Source organism: Dromaius novaehollandiae, chromosome 2 (assembly GCF_036370855.1).
Source record: "Dromaius novaehollandiae isolate bDroNov1 chromosome 2, bDroNov1.hap1, whole genome shotgun sequence".
In the NCBI taxonomy this organism is placed as follows: Eukaryota; Metazoa; Chordata; class Aves; order Casuariiformes; family Dromaiidae; genus Dromaius; species Dromaius novaehollandiae.
This window is the reverse complement of record NC_088099.1, coordinates 69,995,853-70,018,229: the sequence shown is the minus strand read 5'-3', so window position 1 is coordinate 70,018,229 and position 22,377 is coordinate 69,995,853. Positions and strand designations below refer to the sequence as shown.

General features: G+C 40.3%; 1 protein-coding gene across 5 annotated transcripts in view; it reads right to left on the bottom strand.

Moving 5' to 3' along the window:
• LOC112983031 (poly(rC)-binding protein 3-like) overlaps nucleotides 1-22,377 on the bottom strand; it is a 507,597-nt gene that overhangs the window by 171,174 nt on the left and 314,046 nt on the right. For all 5 annotated transcript variants that reach the window (XM_064506732.1, XM_064506736.1, XM_064506731.1 and 2 more), the window contains exon 7: nucleotides 2,055-2,158. The gene's annotated coding sequence lies outside the window, so the exon portion shown is untranslated. The remainder of the gene's footprint in view (nucleotides 1-2,054; nucleotides 2,159-22,377) is intronic.

The window sequence follows — 22,377 nt, the reverse complement described above, 5'->3', positions numbered from 1 at the left end:
TTTCCTATGTCTTCTGTGGACATTGCATACTGCTAATGTTTTAATGAGGACACTGTACAGATTAAAGTAAACTCTAAGAAATACTCTGCCTGAGAGTATTGTAGAGCCAAGGTAGTTAAAAGGTACCGTAAGGGATTTGGGTTCAAATACGACTAAGTAGAGGAGGGAACTGACCCGGGAGCAAATGGATCTTACCCAGGCGATTACCACAGCTCCAGGCTGCAAAGCAAAAGCAGCTATGACCACCACTGCTTCTACCTATGCTGTGAACCTGCCTGTCCCTCTCCTTTACCTTTACACATCTTTATACCTCAAAACAAAATGTTCTTTGTTGGTTAAAATCACTTAATCTGCCTAAATCCAAGCAGAACCTTTCCCCCCCCTCCCCTTTCAAAAAGAAAACCTCCTTTTCCTGTGTCCAGATTGATTCACTGACATCCTGGGTTGATGAAGTGAAGAAACAGTTTTGCGCAAAGTCTTGATATGTTTAATGCCACATAGAGATTCAGGAGTTAGGCTTGGGGTCACGATGAGGCAAACAGGCTCAGATTCCTTAAGGTCTGCCTTTCAGGATGAAGAGGGCAGCTCTTCAAGCCCGCATCTTAGAGACAAATCCAAGAAGAGTTTGAGGCTCTTATTATCACACACATCTGACACTTTATGGTCCAGATAGGAAAGTGAATCACACCAAAGTGCAGAAAATCAGGAGAGAGCGCACTCAGCAAAACACGGTGTATGCCATCCTTCTGCTTCCTGGGAAGCCAGAAACTGTAGCCATGACCTGTCTCGCTTTCACATCCCAAATAAAGACTCACACATTTGGCTACACGATCAGAGCCAAAATGCCTAGAGAGCAGGCAAGCAAATAAGTACGAAGGAAATTGTTTTTGTACTTGTTAATACAACAAAAAGAGAGCAGAAATTCTACTGTTTCATGGGCTTGTGTAGAGTGTGAAATTTCAGGTGTCCAGTCTATAGCTTCTAATAAAATTAGGTTTAAGTAATAGAAATAATATAAACCCAATGTTTTTTATTCCAGTATTTTTATTAGTTTATGTCAGAAGGTATTGAATAGCATGTATTCTTTATATCACTTCTTCTTCTTATATATGCAATCATGCGTTATGAATATTATATAGTCATATTATATGTGAATCATGCCTTATTCTAGAGATCACAAGTAGCTAAACTTGCTTAATTATGATATATAAAGTAATTAAACATTAGACAATATATGACTTAAATTCAATGTATCCTTTTTATCTTTATCCCAGAAATATAGAGTGGCAAAAGATGATTGTGTCCTAAAATTTCACTACCTATCAGCACAGGATGATCAAATACGATTGACAAAGCAGAGCCAGCTGTAGCCAGGTACTGAGTTTCATAGAATCCATGGGGTGCACTGAAGAGAAATATATTCCAGCACGAAGCAAATAACAATTTTTACAGTAGTTATATGAAACCCCACAGAAAGATGAAGGTGTGTGGTAATAATATGAGAATCTTCACTGCTGTTCTGGTGCAGCAGGCTGTGGGAATGGATTTTTTTTTTTTTAAATATAAGATCCCCCACTTGGGAAGTTAGGACAAGTGGACTACATTGTTCAGAAATGATTTTGTTTTTAAAATGTCGTTTCATATAAACCTTCTTCTTTAACAATGGGAAAACGGAAAGAAGCTCTGTGGGACAAATCCTGAAAATACGAGAGCTTTGTCTTCTGTTCATCTTCATAAACAGCAAGAATCCTCTTCCTCTTCCTTTCAGTATTTGTTCTTTTTCCTCACCCCTTTTTCCTGATCCTATCATCCCTTTTAATACTGAATACTCTTTCTTCTAATCTTGGAGCCTACCCTAACTAATCTTGTAATATTGATAGGTTTCAGCCTCGTTGGGAAATGAGAGCTTGAGAACACTGTTATACTACTTGGTTTGCACTCATTCTATTCACCTGGCCAGGAAGATGAACGCAGCAGTCTGTACAGTAAATACAGGGAGGAAATACAAGTCAGGAACTCAGGGAAGAAAACAAAACTGAGGAAGAAAAACTTACTTGTGAGAAGACCAGTAATATTTTTAAAAAATCCCCTGCTGTCAGTCGGCTTTTGCAGTCACTCTGTGGTCTCGGGGAAGAAATCTAAAGATGTTGACTATGCCCTGAAAATAAGAAAAAATCAAAGACTTAGTAATTATATCAGCTATAAAATACTGCAACAAAACTTGCCCAAAATAACTTGCTTTCCCTTTCTTAATGGTGTTATTTAGCCATAGAAGAATATTTGAGTCCACCACTGAATCTACAGAGGGTTTACAGACTTCAAACTGGCCAGATCAGGCTACCTGGAGTGCACCAGATAAGCTGGGTGAAGGGGATTGGAGCAATCGGAAGAGCATTTAGTCCATTTTCTTGCACACTCACATTTCTAAGCTGTTCCAGGCAGTGAGAGAACAGTGAAAATGAAAGAGGTCCAGCTCCTTTCTGGTTCCATAAGCCAATATGCTCGAGTAATGACTCTCCGAAACAGGCACATAAAATCACGTCCCCTAAGTGTCCTTCAAACAATTGACGAGGTTTTGGCAATCTTTCAGACTAGTTCCCGTACTCAGCCTCCTTACTTGCGATCTAGTAGCCAAGGTTGTCCCTATGTTCTCACTTATTTTAAGTGGTCCTTGATTTAAGGAGCCTCATCTCACCTGGAATGAAACAGAGAGCCTGGGAGATGATCAGTGCTTCCACCTGCCCGGACTGAGAAAGAGAGGGACACAGTGCAGTAGGGCCAGGGAACAGCTGCTCTGCTTTAAAAGAGCAACACTGAATTACAGCTGGCAGAAAACACAGGGAAAGCTCTAGGCACACTGTTGGGACCATCCTGACAGTAGCTGCCTCAAAGGAAAATGAAATTCAGGATAGGGGAAATCTGGAAACTCAGTATATTTCTTCCGTTTTCATTGTAGTCACTACCCTTCACAATAAAACCATGTTTCCATCTCTCATCCCTCATATGCTAGCAGGACTGAGACTGGAAAGAAAATAAAAGTCCAAAGAAAACTCTGCTTAAGAATATACAGTGAAAATTAGTAAGGAACAGACCTCTTTCTGAGAGAAAACTGGCACAGGATAGAAACTATGTTAACAAGAAACCTTCAAAAAGCCCTGAGGTTCTGTACTGTATTGCTGCCACAGATTTGAAAACAAGATCTTACACTAACAAGAAAAAAGTCAAATGACCTCATTAGCATACCCCATGAAAAAATACTACTCAACACTTAATTCAAAAAACCCCTTTGCTTGTGATATGATACTGAATTCTCTTTGGCCCATAAAGGAATTTTCAATAATAATACACTGAAATATAAGATAGAGAGTGTTTTAAAGTCAGAGATTAGAATGGTTCACTTACAGTATTATGTTTATTCTGTCAGCACTTCTTTTAGAAACACCTATTTTAAGATCTTTCACAGCTAGGTTTTAATAATCCTCAAGTGATTTATTTAATTCCAGACTTCGTTAAGCTCCCAAACTCCAACTTAGCAACTACTACGATAGTAATAGCACCAAAACAAATTGAAGGGCCACGCGTCTCTACTTGGTATTGACGACTACAGGATGAAATCTCCATCAAGTTAATACAGCGAGGATTATGCATTCGTTTGGATTCCTTTGTTCTGGGTCACGAGATCTCTTATGTTGGCAGAATTAGCAAAATGCGCTCAGATAAAACTCACTGAATGAACTCTTTCCTGAATGATTTTCTTATTAGAATTAATGTTCTGCTAAAATGATCACCGATCCACTAAAAAGATGGGGTCTGTGGGAAACATTCCCACTGCCTCACATACAGCAATGTGAGAAGTCTCTGGTATAACAAAACCCAGAACAATACACAATTGACAGTAATACTGAGCAAGTATTAAACTCTACTAACAATCATCATGTTTACAGTCTAAAACACTCCTGCAATTTAGCCTTGTTTTCATGGCTAAATAGCTAAGGTCTCATGCCTGTACCCTGGGAAATCTATAAACACACAGTGAAATTAACTGTTGCTTGGGAAAGAGATCTTGGAAACAGCTTTATGAAAATGTTATCTAAAACCTTAACAACTGTCAAGAAGAAAAAGGTATATGAGGAAAAATTAGCAAAAGAACAGAGAACACAGCAGAAAAAAACATCATGCTGCCCTATAAATCCATTGCCCACCTAACATCTTGAATATTGAATATGGTTCCAGTCATCTCATCCCTAAAAGGATAAAGTAGCAAGAGAAGGATAAAGAAAAGGGTGACAGGATGATCAAAGGTATGTATTACAGTTAGCAAGCATAAAACAAAATAAAACAAAACAGAAGGATGTTTTCCTCAAAGATCATAATGAGACTGTGGAACTCGCTGCCACGGGCTGCAGTGGATGGCACAAGCATGGATGTGGCTCAAAAAGCAATTCACTGAAGTGGCACCAGGAACGTTCACCAGCCTCTAGTTCACACAAAGATGCAAAATATAAGCCTTCAGTTCAAGAAGCACTAAAGAGTGTGAGATGATGCCAAGAGAAATTATCCTTTGGTCTGATTCAGATACAGCTGTTACCATGTTCTTATTCATTCAATTATGTCTTTTACCACATTCTTGATGATCTCTTGCAACATGCAGATGTTAGAAAGCATACTGTGCTTCCAGCAAGCGCACAAGGAAGTATTTTAGGGGAGAAAATTCCTAGAAAATTCTCCTGGCCCCCTTCCTCTCCAACTTCACACACCAGGGTAGTGAGAATAAGCAAAGAGCTGCTGTTTATTCTGGGGGACCTTACAAGTCAAAACAAAAAATGAATAAAATGATAACGTACAACTCTCTGTACACACCTATGATCATATTTTAGAGTTTTGATACCTTCCGTAAATTAGTAAATACAAATGGCTATAAGAGGTCAGACCGAAGGGCCACAGAGGGCAGTATGCCATCTACAGCAGTGGCCAAAATACAAAGTCAATTTTGACTAACCAGACATGTTCACCTTTCCAGAAATTATTTACTTGAGAAAGCCATGCAAACATTTTTCCTCCTGAACAAACATTGGTAAAATATTTTGAAGGAAAAAGTCCTAGAGACATGAAACAGAAAACCCTCCTCAGGACCAAGTCTAGATTCACATCCAAGCCACTGAGATGACACCAACCTATGCCCCTTCCCTTCTCTCACACACTGGGTTATAACTGAAAAATACCATGTACAGATGGCAGGAGGGAACCAGTGATTTCAATGAACGGTTAAGTGATCTGGGTGCCCAGTGAACCAAGACTCCGGGCACATATGCCTCACAGCTTCGGTACAGCCTGCACGACCAGAGATCTAGTCGGCCAAAACCAGTCAGAGCGTTTCCATCGCACCGTTAAGAAAGTGTTTCCTCAACATAGCCTTTAATTTCATAGGAAATTAGCTGTCACAAACAGGCCCTACACTTGCAGCATGACAGCCATTGGGTAAAGACTTTTATGAAACTGCATCAGATGAATACAAGACTCATGCAGAGTTTAAGCAACCTTGCTTATTCACTAAAAAATAGTCTTGTTTTATTACCACAGTAAACTGAAAGTCACAATTCACATATCCCGTGCCTATGGATTTGTCTGGAAAACCTCTCTCTCTTCCTCCTTCATTAATAAGGTTAAACAGTTAAGATGAAGATCACTGACTACACAAATGCTGTCATCATGTTCGTCCATGAGACACGGGAGTTTTGTTTATTAATCTTTTTAACTTTCAGTAGGAGTTGCAAACCAAACCTGAGGCTCCTCAAAAAATGCTAGCCTAAAGCCTGCCTGCCTGAGTAGGCTGCACTATTTGAACTTAAAATGGTATGTAAGCCCCTCCGCAGATATTTCTGTGTCAACCTGAAATTGCATATTTGGACTAAATTTAAGCCAGTTCCTTGTCCAAAAAGGGAAACTGAGCAGAAGAGATATTGCAGAATATGATGTTTCTAAATAGCTACTTTGGAATAGTTGCTACTCTTCAAATTCATACTCTGCTGAAATACTGAAATAACTGCTATACAGAAAAATGGCAACCATTCAAAACCGAAACAAGTAAGGCATGTCTGCATCACTTTCTTCACCAGTATCCTAAATTAACATTAAATCATTATTCTGGCCAAATCAAAAGCCTTTCTTACCCAGGCATATACGTACCTCAGTGCTTCTCCATACTATAAGTTCATTTAGTATAACCATATAAATTAGAAGAATACATTCTACTGGTACAGAACCATGCAGTTACTCACCCAAGAATGTTATTATGTTTATGCTGGTATTTCTGCTAGCAGAGTTGTGCTGGTCTAGGGTAAGCTATTTAATCTCCTCACTGTCTGACAAATGCCCCAATAAAAATGTGGTGTTACTTGGGGGGACAGGAAACTACAAAACCCTTTTCATTTTATTGCTCATAAGGGTGGTTTTACTTTCCTGCTACAAGGTGGAACAGCTGGTTTAATTGAAGTCCAACCTGGAGAACGCTTTGCTAGTATAACACACTATACCCATACTCCTGAGTCAGTAAGGAAAGCACTTTTACTTTAGATATGACCACAACAGACCACACAGGTTCAACTGCTTTCCTAGCAGCTCACTGCTTCACCTCCCAGAGCACATCTAAAGAACTAAGCTTTGCAGCGCAGAAAGATCCCAAGTCCCCTGGACCTCTGAAGGCAAAATGAGCCAGCTTATGGGCACCCGCAAATTAAAGCTTCGTCTATCGGCCATGCTAGTCCACTCCTGCTAGTCTCTCTCACCCAGCTACACTTAACCTTGGCAAAAAAGCACCTTTTTGTTGTAGTTGCTACCAGGCCCCAAATGAAATGAACTATACTGTGGTTATAGGACTTCCATGCTGGGATGAGAATCAACCTTAAGCCTTCTACTGGCACTGTCCTACTGGCACAAAAGCACTGCAATAAACACACCTCAAATGATACTGATGTGCCTACAGCTTCCGGCATAGTCCTGGCCTTATTTTTTGATGGCTCAGTCTCTTAAAGATGAGGAAATACTGGCTAAGAGACCCTCAGGAATATAATACTAATCAAAGAAAATGTGAAATTAATGGCAATACATTAAAGGGTAGAAAACATATTCAATTTGCTGTAGCTTAATCCTCCTTGGAGCAGGCAACATGTTTATGCTACTTTACTTTCAGCGAAAGCATCCATACTGGATTTGGTGCACCGGAACTATGTATATGAATTTTATACCTTCAGTTAACTTAAACTGAACTGCCTTGAGCGGTCCACATATAGACAAGGACTGATTTTGTTCCCAGAGAACATGAAGATGTAAGCCTACATGCCTACTACATCCACTGCAGCTAGTTTGCAAGTATATTATCCAGCCATATTCCCTGCTTGCAAATTGTCGACGAGCAGATTTCTGCTAATGCATCTGTTAATTATGCACTAAATTATTTGGACAAAGTATTTTTAGCCTGTGGGTTGTTTGTGAGCCATTGACTATTGGCCATGCATTGTTAATAGTTGTTCTGACTTCTGCATTATGTACCTTACAGTGCAGGAAGAATAAAGATATTGTTCATGAATAGTCACCTTGTAGTGATAATAATGCTTCTGCTTACTGAACAGCTGAGAACAGCTTTTGAAAAAGACACAGGAGAATAAGCAATGATTGAATAATAAATAGTGACTAGCATTAGTTTGAACCTGGCTATTCTTGTGTGCATGCAAGAGAACAAAGAAGTGCTTCCTCACACCTTTAAGTAAGTAATTCTGAATACTCCTTGAAAGGAGTAGAAATGTCATCAAACCAAACAGCTGTTTGGATCTGAAAAGATATTTCCGACAAATTTTATAGCAGCAGTGAATTAGTTTAATCTGTGAGAAAACAAGTTTGCTGTGACCATCATGTAATCTTTAACGCAAAGTATATCATGTTACTGAAAGACTTTTGAGCAAAAGAGCTATGGAAAACCAGCTGGAATTACTTAATTTGCTTTAAGTTTGGACTACCAACTGGAATTATTTCATTTGTTCTAGGTTTGCTCAATATAAGCATGGTTTTGGCTTCCAATTTTCCTTAAAACCTCTGTGTTACCTGAAATGATCGTATCTGGTAAGGCCAATGCTTTTTCACTGCCCTTCCAATATTGCACATACAACATTTTCTAAGTCCCAAAGACCTTTGACATTGCATTACAATGGATCCGCCACCTCTAATATGTTGAGAAGGAAGGAAAGCAGACTCCCCAAGAGAGGGCAAGGAGACAAGCTGCCCCAAGGCGTCCCTACTGTTATTACATTTAGCGAGGCAGGCAATACCACAGTATCTGTGACAAGAGAGGAAAAGATTTCAAGTCCCCGAGGTGTCTCCTCCCTAATTCAATACTGACTCTTCAGTTGGGCCCAACTGTCCATAAAACACAGAGATTTTTCATGGCTGGTATGCTAGAGAAATCTACTGCCAGCTCGTCATGTGCTTTTCCTTCGCTTTGAGTAATGCTCCAAAACCAGTAAATGCGTGAGTAACCATAATTAGCAGACACTGTGCTACCTCAGCCAAGAGCAAACTGGGTTTCTGTTGAAGATTATTCTGGTGGAACAGGAAGCAAGATTCCTACTTTTCTAATTGCCTCAGCCTAGCTTCATAAGGACATGTGCAACACAAAGATACATGTGAAGAACATCACATAGTTAAGAAAGCATGATTTGATGGGGGATGGCAAAAAAGAGTGTGGTGGTCAGCACAGTATCCTTATCGGACAAGCTTGGCCTGATGGCTAGGGAGAACTGTGCAGACAGAAAGGAATAAGAGTTGTCTCTGACACACCGGGAAGGACATAACCTCTTCTCTATGCAGCAGACATTGATCAGTAAATGTTAGGAACATGGAAACTCTGAGAGACTGAGTCTAGTTCATATGCCATCTCAACTTACAAAATACCAGCGTATTTATTTTGCTGCATTGCTCAGTAGTAAATATTAAGCACTTCCACAGCTATTGTTCTCTTCAACAGTAGGTCTCAAAATACTTTACTAGGTGAAAAGCAGTATTACCTGAGTGGTAGAGAGGAAGCAGAGGTACAAAAAGCTTGAGTCACCTGCCCCAGGCCTTGCAGTGATAGTGGCAAAACTAGAAATAAAATTCACAGCAGCTATCCTAGGTGCTATGTGATTTCCATCACTGCAGACAGACTTACACCAATGGCACATATCTACTGCAGAAGGGCAGAGGCAGAAGGAAACCACGCAACTCGTCCAACGGCACATAGGTGAGCAGGGAATGAAACTTAACATCTCAAGAGCTAGGTTAGCTTAACCTTCAGGATACTGCATTATCTGCTAAACCACTCTACCTCTGGAGCTAGTTAAGGTTAATCAAACAGTAATGCTATGAAAAGACAACTCAGAAGAAAAGTCTCACTGCAGCAAGTTGTTGCTCACATCACAAAAATGAGACTCATTAAAGGACATAGCAGCAAGAGAGCCAGGTACCACTCTCCAGGAAAGAGAAATCAAATAATTTTAACACAAATACAACAATTTGCACAGAGAACAAACTATACTCTAACTAGTAAATGCACACTAGAAGGAAAAATTTACTAGAAGCATTTACTAGAAGTAAAAATTGTTACCATATTACCAATTTAATTAATGTCTTTTATTCCTGGAAAACAATGAATAAATGCACACTGTACTTTCTGAACCTGTGAGCGCAATCCCACCACTTATATAAGATATCAATAGACTTGTATTAGAAAAGAATCTCATTCTGAGACTTCCATGAAACTATTCACATGAACAACATAAGCAGGATTTCACTTAATATGGTCAGCTGATATCCCCAATGCATATCATAGATTACCAACTATATTGTTATGTTATCCTTACTCAATGCTGCAAAAACATTAATTTCATTCATTTGAGCATCAGTATTGATCTCTGGCTACATTAAGTGTTTCCAGTTAGACAGTGCAAAAAATTGCACCTTCTCAGCTGCTGAATAACTCAGCTGAAAAATAAAAGAATAATTCTTATTCAGTTTCTTCACTCCGCATATCAGAATGACTGGCAGTAATCTATTTCATTCAAACAGTGATCTCCCATAGTTTTCCAACAACATAACAAAGAAGCAATAATTTTGATCAATCTACAGTCTATAAAAAAAATAAATAGCATATTGCAATCAGTAAGCAAATCTGTAGGGGTACAGTTTATAGCAGCAGGTCATTTGCTAGTACTGCAATTTAGATTTCAGTTTTCTCATATCTGCTTAGCAATTTAAACCTGTTGTGTCTCCCAGAACGCCATGGTGTATCCTTCTGTCATAGACACTTTGGCTATGCAGAAGCACAAGGATGTTTCCATAATTTAACTTGCATGCAGAAGGTTATTTTACTGTTCCTCAAGCCAAAAGGAAAGCCATAATGATTTACATTGCCTTGCAAATCATGATCTTCTGACCCAAAGATCCTCCGTAATCATTAAGTGTGACCTCCCACAGAACACAGGCTGCAGAATCCCACTTGGTTTTTAAGTCACTCCACGTGAACCTAGGCGACTCCTTCTCATCATTTGCCCACTTTTCAACTGCAACAGGTGAAGCTGCTTGTTTGGTGCTAGGGATGTGAAAATGGGATTCCTCTTAGGAATCAGGCTTGTCTTGCCTTCCACAGCTGTTTCTATCTGCTCTTAACAGGAGACAGACAAAGCAGGAAAGGAGATAGAGAAATGGGAAGCAGGGCAAGGCCAGGGAATTGTGGAATTGCAGCTGGCCAGTTCCCTGTGGTCCCACTCCAGGGTGAGGTGGTCTCTGCGAAAGCGTAGTCTATCCATCAGCTGGCTCACTACTGAAAACACCGAACTGGAAAGGGGAGGGAGGAGGCTTGAGACAAGTGTCAATTGTTTACGGATTGAGACAAATGCTGAGGTTTTAAGAGCACCCATTGCAGTAAAAGTGAAAACTCTTTAATAACATAAAAGTTATCTGAATCACTACAGCACTTATAATTAAAAAGAAAAGTAAGTCACTATAAATATTTAAGTGTCTTAAAGAAAGATTAATTAAGACCTAGACAGGAAGCTGCCTTTTCTTTTTAAGCAATAAATTTTTAATTGCAAAGTATGCTTTGGTAACAAATTGGTGGAGGTATAAAAGGAGAAATCTGAAGGTCAGGGATAATGATCAGATACCTGCATACAGTATATGTCTGCATATAGAACACTGTTATACCTGAGCAAATATTGCAAAGATTATTAATAAGTATTCATCTGAACAAAATGCTAAGTTCTGATGGTATTTACCATCCTTTTATTTGCTTTCAAGCATAGTTTGCATGAGTTCATGCTCATATGCAAGAGTATCTCTTAAAAGAATACTATTTACAAATACCTACTTCTGAAAATTTTTCTGTGGCCAACAGGCTATTGATTAGGAAAGCAGAGAACAAACACAAAGATTCTGCTTGGAAAAGACTAAAAACATCTCAGCTGAAGAAGCTACATCTATGAGAGCATGAACACAAGCAAAGAAAAGAGGTTCAGTTTTCCAGTAATCAGGTAACAAATAATGTTGTTAGCCAGCTGAAGATACATTAAGGCATGCTCTGCTAGGAGGATCCTAATGCGGAATAGGTATTATAGCCTATTTTAAGGTGTTCTGTGCCTCTTTGAAAAGAAAGGTAATTCTTCTCTGGTTGTTTAAGAGAAACAAACCCCCAAAAGCCACAACAAGTTCAGTTACTTTCACCTGCTCAGAGACCTTGCAAAAACCGGCCTCCAAAGGCATGGCAAAACAGAGGGAATAGCTTCACTTCGTTTCAGCTTTGGTTTGGTTTGTGGATTCATATCTCCCTTGTTGAGTGAGTTAATTTTACTTATTTATACAACTGTACACATAGACTTTTCTACAAAAAGAAGGATATTGCTATCCATCTAGATTCACAATGCTCAATCTCTGGTTCTGAAAAATGAGCTAAAGAAGTAGCATTTTATAGACACTGTGCATCAAATGAAAGTTAATACCTGCAATACTAGTTGCATAAAGGCAGTTATGAAATGTAGCTATATAATTTGATGTGCAGAACTGAAAGAAAAGAATCAAACTACAGAAAGGATCTTATTCAGATTGCAACCTAGTTCTTGATATAAAAGCCATGGTCAGGCCGCAACCATACCATCTCCCACCATACAAGTGTAGCTTCCTGGCACGCTCAGAGAAGCTCTCTTCCCTATCCTCTTTTTTACCTTTTGTGCATTTACAGATAAGAACACAAGAACTATTAAAAATTAGGGGCCAGAGAAAACATCATGGAGTTTTCCCCCATTATTCTCTTGATGGGATGTTTTGACAGAAGGGCAGTCAGCCTTTTATTTTCTATACTGTTTGATTTTACCAGGTGCAATCTTCCAAACATATCTCAGGCCACTTGCAGCAAGACATTGCTGTGATTTCCAGGTATCGCCCCAGCCCCCCATTTTTTATGCCATATGAGAGCAGAGCTTTGCCTGCTCCCCTCCTAGCCACTTGCTGGCAAGAGGAAACTGAGAAATGAACACAAGCACTGGTGAGGGGCTTTGCCTTTGGAAACTTGTCAGAGCCTCACTTGAAATGGAAATGTTTTACTAATTTATCTCAGGAATGAAGTTCTCAACCAGAAACACAGTGACAGCAGAGAGTGTATCTTCTTTCTTTGGTATTAGCATAGCGGATACCTTTATAGTTTGTATAATCTGCTAGTTATTCACACACTGTGATTCTAGCAGCTTTTTCTGGTACTTAAGCACTGGCAATTCTTACACTAATAATAGAGCATGAGGAGGATCCTCTATGTCTCACTGTCCCACAGCAGACACAGGAACTAACCTTCTTCTCTGCAAATATAAAAAATTCCCAGTGAACCTCAAAGCCAAGAGTGATGCACTGAGGTGAGGAGTCAAAAATGGAAAAAGTGGGCAATTAATTACAAGAGACTTTTGACTGCATACTGAAGACATGCATCTGAATACACTGTGTCACACCCTCAATTGGTTTAAATAAGCTTAAGTCCGTTAATCTCAGAGCCACATTGGTTCTCCCCTGGCAAAGTTTTAAGGCAAGTTGAGAAACAACCATAAGGAGTTACTAGCATTTTACTGGCAGTCTCATTAGATAACCTGAGAAACTCAACTACCGTGTAGCCTGGGAGCTGTTCTGCCCTTCCACGGAGGGGCCTGTGCACACAGGCAGGATGAGCAGGGTAGTCTCTGCTGCATCAAAAGGCTCAAAAGGTACCTTCAGCCTTCACAGCACTTTCCTGAACACCAAGGGACACTCTTCTCTAAGAAAAGTCGAAAATTTTCAGAAATATTTAAGTATAAAAAAAAAGAGAAGTGGAAAAATAAGAATATTCTTTCAACAATTTTGAACACTGAATTTCCTAGTGGGTATACTGAGCATAAGATCTTGTTTAGAATACTTTCTCAAATGATTCTTCAGTGGTAATGATCTTTCCTTTACAACTCCTCTATTTAAAATGTTCATTCTCTGTGACAGGGAATATTTCTCACTGCCGATAAATTTGTCTAGGTACAAAATAAGCCATGATCTTGGCTGGACCAGTAAAAAACAAATAAAAGGAAATGAGACATCATCTGTAAGACAGGGTTCTATTTTACTGTGATAACTGTACTCCACGCACTCCGATAATTTTTTTCTCTTTTAACAAACAGTTATAGAAGGCAAGACCTCCCGGCTTTCCTCAGTATTTTGTAAGCTTTTGTTAGAGATTACATTTTAGGGATGCTTAATACAATAGAAATTAACATTAATGGCACTGATAACTGGACCAAGAAATCTATTGGCTACAGTAAGAATTCAATTTGTTGAGCTTTGCCAGATTTACAAGATCAGAAAGAGATGATCAGAAATGCATCTATACCAGACTAGATTTGGAAATAAATGCCAATGTTGGCAAATTAAAACACAGTGCCTTTAAATGTTATTCCCAAAAGTTGATTTTGTTGCCCTATAGAGTGATTTTTTACCAATATAACTCCATTTATTTCCAAAGAGCCATAAATTCTGGGCTTATCCCTCCATGGAGGAACACGTGTTTGCTACTGAGTAATCTCTGCCGAAGCCCGTAATTAGGTGGTGCCACAGCAGCCTAGCCACGTGTTTCGACCACCACAACCCTGGTCCTCCATGTCTCCGCACAGCTCCTAGTCACTGACAGCATTCCCAGGGACTTCAACTAATGACCATATCTACCTGGCAGAAACCCAAATACAGAGGTTCTCTTCTATCTACTCGTACTTCAACTCCAGCGCAAATGAAGCAAGTATGTCCCTTGCCATTAATCCTTTTCCTCTATTTGAGCAACAAAATCGGTTGAAGTGCTGCTGTAAACAGGGTGGGAACACTGCTGCTGTGTGTCGGGAGCAAACCAAATGAGATAAGACAGTAAAAAAAGATGCTTTCTTGCTGAAACAGACCAAATCACAGCATGGAACATTATTACAGAACCTGACAGCAGAGCACTAATTTGTTTCTTTGCATGATGCAGATTCAATCAATAAATCTCCAGCTATCAGAGTAAATCCTTCAGACTGATAAACCAAACTGGAAAATCAGAATTTACTCTCCTTTCCGCAGAACATTTGAAACATTTAACTTTTTCTCTGCTCTACCTTGCTCCCAAGGTATTGAGTCTGTACCAAAACAATTCTTTATTTTCATCAACAATAAATCATACCAATCTTCCCATGCTCCCATTCCTGAAAACACTGCTTTAGCATACTAAAAAGACAATAAAGACTTCTCAGGCTGTAGACATATAAACACTTGAGAGGAGATGCTCACACATGAGAGGAAATTACAGCACAACAGCTATGCAGGCATGCAGATGGCATGTTAAAATACAGCCTTTGAGGACATACCTGGTTTAGCCCTGGTTCTGGCAGTTGCAACTTCTGGGGCAGGGCTATGTTTACAGGAGCTGTTCCATGAGTCCAGAGCTTTTCAAGACTGAGACACTTTCATTTGCTGCAGACCAATTCATTCATAAATTCACAACTGTAAAATGTGGTTAAAGATCCCAGCTGATACTGGCCACCAGCTCTGGCTTCAGTGAGCTAACTGCTGCACAGCTCCGACTTTGCCAGGTTCACTGCAGCATGTGCCTGCCTCACTGAAGTCAAGCTGAAGTTACGTAGATATGTTAAGAACTATGTCAACCCAGGGATTAAAACCAACATCTTGTATCCATAGCCTATATACTCTGTTGCTTCTTTAGTATGCGTTTTGTGAGGTCCCTTATTTTAGTGGAACAGAAATGCAGCCATGCTGTACTCGCTGGCACTTTAATTGCTTGTCAGATGAAGGTAACCAAAGGTAATTATATAATTCTAAATGAAAAAAGGAAAGCCACCAGCAAGAGCTCCTGTCTTCTGTCTTTTGAGATTGAACTTCAGTCTAATTTTTGTCATGTTTACCAACATCGTCATTCCATTCATTTGCCACATACTTTGTATTTTTGTATTATCATGACATGCAGATGGTAGTGGAGAAGGAACAGAGAGGCTTATGGCAGGGTTGTCGCCAGACCAAGCAGCATAAAAATCTTGGAAGAGGTGGCTAGTATTTCTGATACTTGGCATAATAACCAGGAGGGAAGTAGAGTGGAGCAAAAGGATCTACACAGCTTCCTCCAGGGCTCCTTCCAGCCCTGTTTCGTATGATTTTCTTTCCTTATAGTTTCTTTACAGAGGCTGACTAAAATTTTGGACTGAGTGGCAAATCTGGTAAGTCCTTAAATGAGTAAGAACAACACAGAGAGAAGATGAGAATTTCGGTCTTATCTCCTTTCTATTTGAGAAGTTCACAAGATCTTTATGAAGTAGAAGAAAGGAACAAAAGGATGGGAGAGTGGAGTAGGCTTTAAGGAAGGAGCCAAGGGTGCCAGAAGAACTTTCGGGAGCAGTAGTCAATCAAAGCTAAACAGCAAACCTATCTGGCCAAGAGCATGGCAGAACAGAAGGGAGAGACAACGCCTGGGGAGAGGAAATGGGATCCCAGTAATGGTATAGGGCCAATATCCACACATTCGGGATAATTATAGCTAAACCAAGATTCCTTATGCACAAAGGTATATGATCATCACTAATACAGTGAAAGTAGCGTGGCTCCAAATTCAGTATACGCTAAGGAAATTAATTAGAATAGATAAGGTTGGCAATTTCAAAGCAGATATCTATAAACTTAATTCACATAGTTTTATCCACCTCTTAAGTATCTTCTTCAGATTATCGCAGTTCCTGGAGCATTAGGGCTCCAAATTAAATCATGAGAAGCCAGTTTCTAACTGGAAACACTTCTGGATGCAACTGGATCTCACTCCAGTTACAACGTTTATTGGCCTGAGACAAGACCCAAATTCAGGAGCACCAGGGCCTGAACGAGGATGACACCTTTGGTTGAGGAGAGGGTTAGAAGAAGATGCCATTGCACCATTGTATTTCCTGCCCTTCCTGGTTGATTAACAGGGATGCAATAAGGGCAGTGGCTTCCTGCCTGGAGAAAGGATGAGGGACTGGGTGGGGGAAGGAGGGACCGGCGACCTCTGCAAAGGAGAACTCCGGAGCTGTATCAAGGGTAAATGACAGGGTCTCACAGGACAGGATGACCATGCAGACAGTACGTGTGATGTCGGGGGGTAGATGACATTAAGAAAAGGAACCAAATAATAAGTACAAAACTGAAACACAGCATTCTACTATACCAGTGTCAAAGAGTACCCGTCTCACTGCTAAGGAGATGCACGTGCAGCTCTCCCCATCACCTACAATTTCTGAAGCTCTTACTCTACACAGCACTTTTTGAATTGCTAATTGTGGTTATTAGGTTGTAAAGTCTCTCTGATCAGACCAGAAGAAATGAATTTAACTAATACTGCTACAAAATTAGAAATGGTTAAGTAATAAGTATTGGTTTAAAAAAAAAACCTTTTTTCTCAAATGGTATCATTACAATTGCACACTACTAAATCCTAAATTTTCAAGGAAAAAGTATTTTAAAGACTGCAAATTCTATCAACCTTAAAATAATGTACTGGGAAAAGAAGCACCTGTATCCATCCAGAACATGAATGGAGCAGACTGTGGAATGCTTAAAAGAATGGAAATACTTTTATATAGCCTCTTTTTGAATATTCAACCATGCACCTATGTGCTTTTCCCAGGCCTCTGCTTCATGCTGAGGATGAACTTCACATAAGCACTTCAAAGTTACCCAATTATCCACCTTCAAATCCTATCTTAAAATTCCTCTTTTCCATGATGCCTTTAAACACACGATAATCACAGAATCAGTGCACAAAGGAGATGGAAGGGATGCCAGGACCTAATTATTCCTGAAGACTACCTCAGTCTCCACCAATGCAGTTTCCACAGTTGACAGAAAGTCTGCTTGGATCCAAGTGATCTATTCTGGTACTTCCTGAATCTTTCATGTTGTCTTTCACTCCCTTCCTTTAAGGAAAGAGCCAAGATGATGTCCTTTACTCCCTATCCACTATGGAAATGAAGAACACCATTTCCTTCCTCTAGTGATGAAGCCATTGGAAAGCTAGACCATTACCAATGCTGACACAGGTCTCACGTAGGTCTCGTTGCTACCTTCTTCGTCCCTTGCCTGTTTCTTTATGTTTTACTGAGGTAGTAAACACCTAATGCTGGGGACCATCTTTTTGTTGTGTGTGCCTGATATTCAGACCAGGACTGCTTCAGTAGTAACCTAATACACATTAATAGTAAGGAAATGAAGAGTAACAGAAAAGATTACCTTAGTTATTTACCTTAAAGATGAGGAAGCTGTGAACTTTATTAATTACTTCACAGAATTCTAAAAATCATGGATGTTGTTTAAGAGATGATTAGCAGTCAGCTTGGATTTGCCAAGAACATTGTCAAATCAATCTAATTTCCTTTTACAGCATGGTAAGAGGCTTTTGAGAAGTGAAGTGTGAGCTGCCATATATATCAAGACTTTAATAAGGGTTTTGACACTGTCTTGTATGACATTCTTATAAGTAACACAAGGAAAACCAGTTCAGAAGGAAGTGATCACAGGACAGATACAGACATAAATGGTGTTATCAGATTAGTTAGTGAAGCACTAGGTTTACTGCAGAATCAAAGGGTGGAATATGCAGGGTTATACAAAGGTTTGTCCTGCAGTATTGCTCAAAGTTTTCCTTACTGATCTGGATGACAGAATAGAAAGTGTGCTTGTTAGGTTTGCAGACCACAGAAGACTATGCAGGATGCTGGCACATTGAAAAATAAGATAACAACTGAAAAGAATCTCAGTCAGTTAGAGAAATGACTTGGAAACAAGCCCCCCAAAGAGTGCTACTCAGTAGGGAAAAGACAGAGGTATACTATTCTTAAGCAGGAAAAATCAACTGCAGAAGTATAATGTGGCAAGGGCTATGGGACTAAAGTTACGAGTCCATTATACATATGAAAATCAAGTCTGTTCTTCAGTTATAGCAGATGGGTGTCAGGGCTGTGCCTCTGTGCACACCCAGTGCATCGAAGTCATCAATCCCTCAGGCAGTGCAGGGACTCCGCAGCCAGCCACCTGCACAGATGAGATAATGGACTCGTGTGAGCCCAGGGACCAACTTGAAACGAGGCGATGGGCTGAATGTTAACAATGAAGTATTCGACTGATGCTTACAGGAACCCTCCCAGTGGGACTTTTGGACAGTTCTAGAAATTACTCCCCTCATCCCAGGTCATGCTGTATGTAGTCCAATCGGTATGCCTAGAGGTGCTGTGTTGATTAACACCCTGGGCAACTGTCCCCAAGTCTGCCCTCAGTGGTTCCTGCTGCAGAAGTGACCAAACTGTACAGAGATAAGACATTTGTAAAGAGTCAACAGAAACTCTCCCTGCGGAAATGGTCAAATAGGACAGTTTTTTGCATGTAGTTAAGATCTTTAAGAGAAGCTTCATATGCAGTTAAAATATATAAGTAGCAATGAAATATGTATGTGCTAGCTGGTCACTCAGGACTGTGGCCAGCCATACTGTAAGAAGGAAGCGGAACAGTGGTTCAAGGAGTCTCACCCAATCCAGCTGAAGATGCTGCTGCAAGTACACTTGTAACAGAGACTCCTGTCACCACCAGAGACCGACCATCCTTTTGGGAGATCCAATTCCCCATGTGAGTGTTCTGCTATGCCAAGATGTCCCCAAATTATTTTTTTTTCTAAGAAGCACTCTGAGCATCTGTGCAACGACACCATGGAAAACAACCGTCTATGTAAGAGCTCCATGGAGAAATGATTTAAGAATCATCAAGGATCACTGGACGAGTTTCATACCATCGTAAGAAAGGCAAATTCCCCACAGGAATACCTAATAGAAATATAACGTGCAAGAGAAATGAAATGGTCCTTCCATTGCACCCAATACGGTAAGACTCAGCTGAAGGTCTACAACTAAATCGGTTCATCATGTCCACCACAACGGATAGGACAAGAAATAATGAACTTAAACTGCAGCAAGATCCAGGTTAGAAACAAGGAGAAACTTTCTGGGAGGATCAGATTCCCTGGAGTAGTGGTGGGGGCATCTCCAATCACTGCCTAAGCTATTCTTAAAAGCTTTCAAACATCTGTTAAAGATGACCTTGCCACAGCACAAGGAATCTGTCTAAACGACTTCCTGCAGTCCTTTCCAGGTCTATAATTCTAACATAATGCAGTAAGTGAAGGAAAAGCTAATGCTCATTTGATACAATCAGTCCTAAAGTGTCTGGAATGGATAAATCCAGAATAGTAGCATGATCTGTGAGAAATGTAGCCAAATATTCTGCAACAGCCATTTGCTTCCTGACCATTTGGGTACCTTATCTCTACAGTCAGTGAAGCTCTCCACAGTTTTACTAACAATGAATCCCATGACATGCAAAGTGAAAGGGGTTAAAAAAGATTTTTCTATGTTAACTAGTAGAACCTGTAAGGTCATTAAGATAAGCTCACTGTGACTGAAATATGCAGTTTTAGGAGCTTTAATGCTTCAAGATATCATCTAAGTAAATAAGCATTTTTACTCCTAGACACATTAGCAGATGAATAACTGAGCTCATAAATGAATAATGAATGAATAACTCATATCAGTCCCTGGAGGTAATACACAGACTAGATACCATAATTTTCCACTGAAGTAGTACCCATTTCAAGGACAACTCTAGGAATTTCCTGTGGTGTGGATCTGTACTGTCCCTGTGTGCCTACTTTTACTTTGGCCTATTCACAGCAGGAAAACCCCTCTGGTTCAAGCTGCCTTAGAGCACTGCCAAGCATCACACCTCTGCCACAACGTTCAGACACTTGGCAACAGTGGCAGCGTCTCCCGCGGCCTGACTACACCAAGGAAGCTGTAGATATTTCCTCCACTCCTCGGGGACAGAGTGACCCAGCAGCTGAGAGCAGCAACCCTTTGCTAGCCTGTCCTCTTACTTGCAGCTCACACGAGCTGCCCACGAGAGACGTACTGTACCAACGAAGAGGCATGGGCCAAAGCTGACTGCCTCAGCTCCCTTCCCAAAGGGCAAGTAAGGGAAAAAAGCAGTCCAGGGGAAAACAATGTGTCAGCAGAGAAGAAGAAAGATGGCTGCAGTGTCCCCCAACCCCAGGAAGGCTGTACCAAAATTGGAGATGAAACCATACCCTTAAACATACCCTTCAGTCCACTCAGCCTACCCACCAACACCGCAGGGGTCGCTGGCATCAGTGAAGGCCCAGGAGCACAAGCCCTGCACGAGGCAGAGGTGCAGCCTGTGCTGCACTCGTCACGCCTAGGAAAGCCTACGGCCCTGAAAGCACTGGATGCACAGTTGAGTCTTAGAAGCCATCTTACACCACTGGAAGTCCTCTTCTCTTAAAAATCGATCCCTCTTGAGTTCCTCCTCCCCCAAGGAGTTATTCTCAGAAGGGTCTGCACCACGTCTGACAGCAGCTTCCCTTCCACCTGCACCACCTGCGCCACTCCATCCAATATCTCCCGCCTTCAGACTGTTCCAAACTTTTTCTGAGCCCACATGAACACCACTTAAATTCCTTCCCAGAGATAAGCATCTTCCTTTCCCATACCTGCCTCCCACACCGTTCAATGGAAGGTAGCAAGCAACTTACTTTTTTAAACACACATTCAACTACCGGATTCTTATTGCACATTTATCACTAAAATACACCACTTGTAGAAAGCTACATTAGAAAAAACAAACAAATCCTGTAAGACTCCAGAAATTTTGTATGGCTTGGTGCTCTCATCTGCTCATGAGAAGTGGCCTATTGCCTTTTATTAGCAAGTACATTTAGCCCCAAAAGTGCGATAAATAAACAACATATTAGACTTAACATGTGTATAACTGTTAGGTTTCAGAAAAATTATAGGATTCATTAAGGCAAAAGAGAACTACATGTAAGCACTGCAACTAATTAGTGCTGATGTGACTTCAGAAACATTTTAGTAAGGGCCACCATAATTTACCGATGACTTAAATACTTTTGCCGATGAGAAACATTACACTTAAGATAGCCCTTTGAGGTTTTAGGGGGTGGGGTTGTTTGTTTGTTTGTTCCTTCCTGATCCTCACATGTTTAACTCAAAGGAAATCCATTTCCCGAATGCCAGCTTTTTCAGCAAAAGCCTGCGCTGTGCTGTCCGCTCCTGCAGCTACCGCTAGCACTCACTGTTCCTCACTCCTCAGCGCTCTGGCAACGTCAGGCTCAAATTCTGCAAGCTTGTTTCCCTGTCAAACAATCCTCTCTCTTTAGGAGGAAAATAGGTTTCTCTCTACTGTAACTACTACTTCTGTTGCTGCTTCTTACTGCATGCTGATGACAAAACACAGTGACTGAGACAGTACGGTGTAATTTGACTGACTTACATTTCAATATCAAACCATGAATGTTTTAAATATGTTGCTTTCCAGTTTCAATTCATTTCACCTATAAACTAAATTTTTAATGAAGTCTCCCCACAGATGAGTAGGGATTCATTTAATAATCTCTGCAGTTAGGCAGCAGTGGCTTTCTGTGTTTATTTACAGTGTAGGTTTGAGTTGAGCGTTGCCTAGCAACTGCAACACATATCCCCTTTTTACTCTTACACCTAATCCTAAAAAGACTAATGCACATGTACGATTTGCTTCCTGTAGGTAAATCCCATTGAAGGGGATGAAGTTACTTGTGTTTAGTATTTTTACAGGCCCATGGGAATGAAACATAGCAAATAGAATAGAAATACATTATTTCTGATCAGTATGATAATAAAATATTTTTGCACCACGTCTGTCTTATTGAAGTGCATTTGAAGATATTCA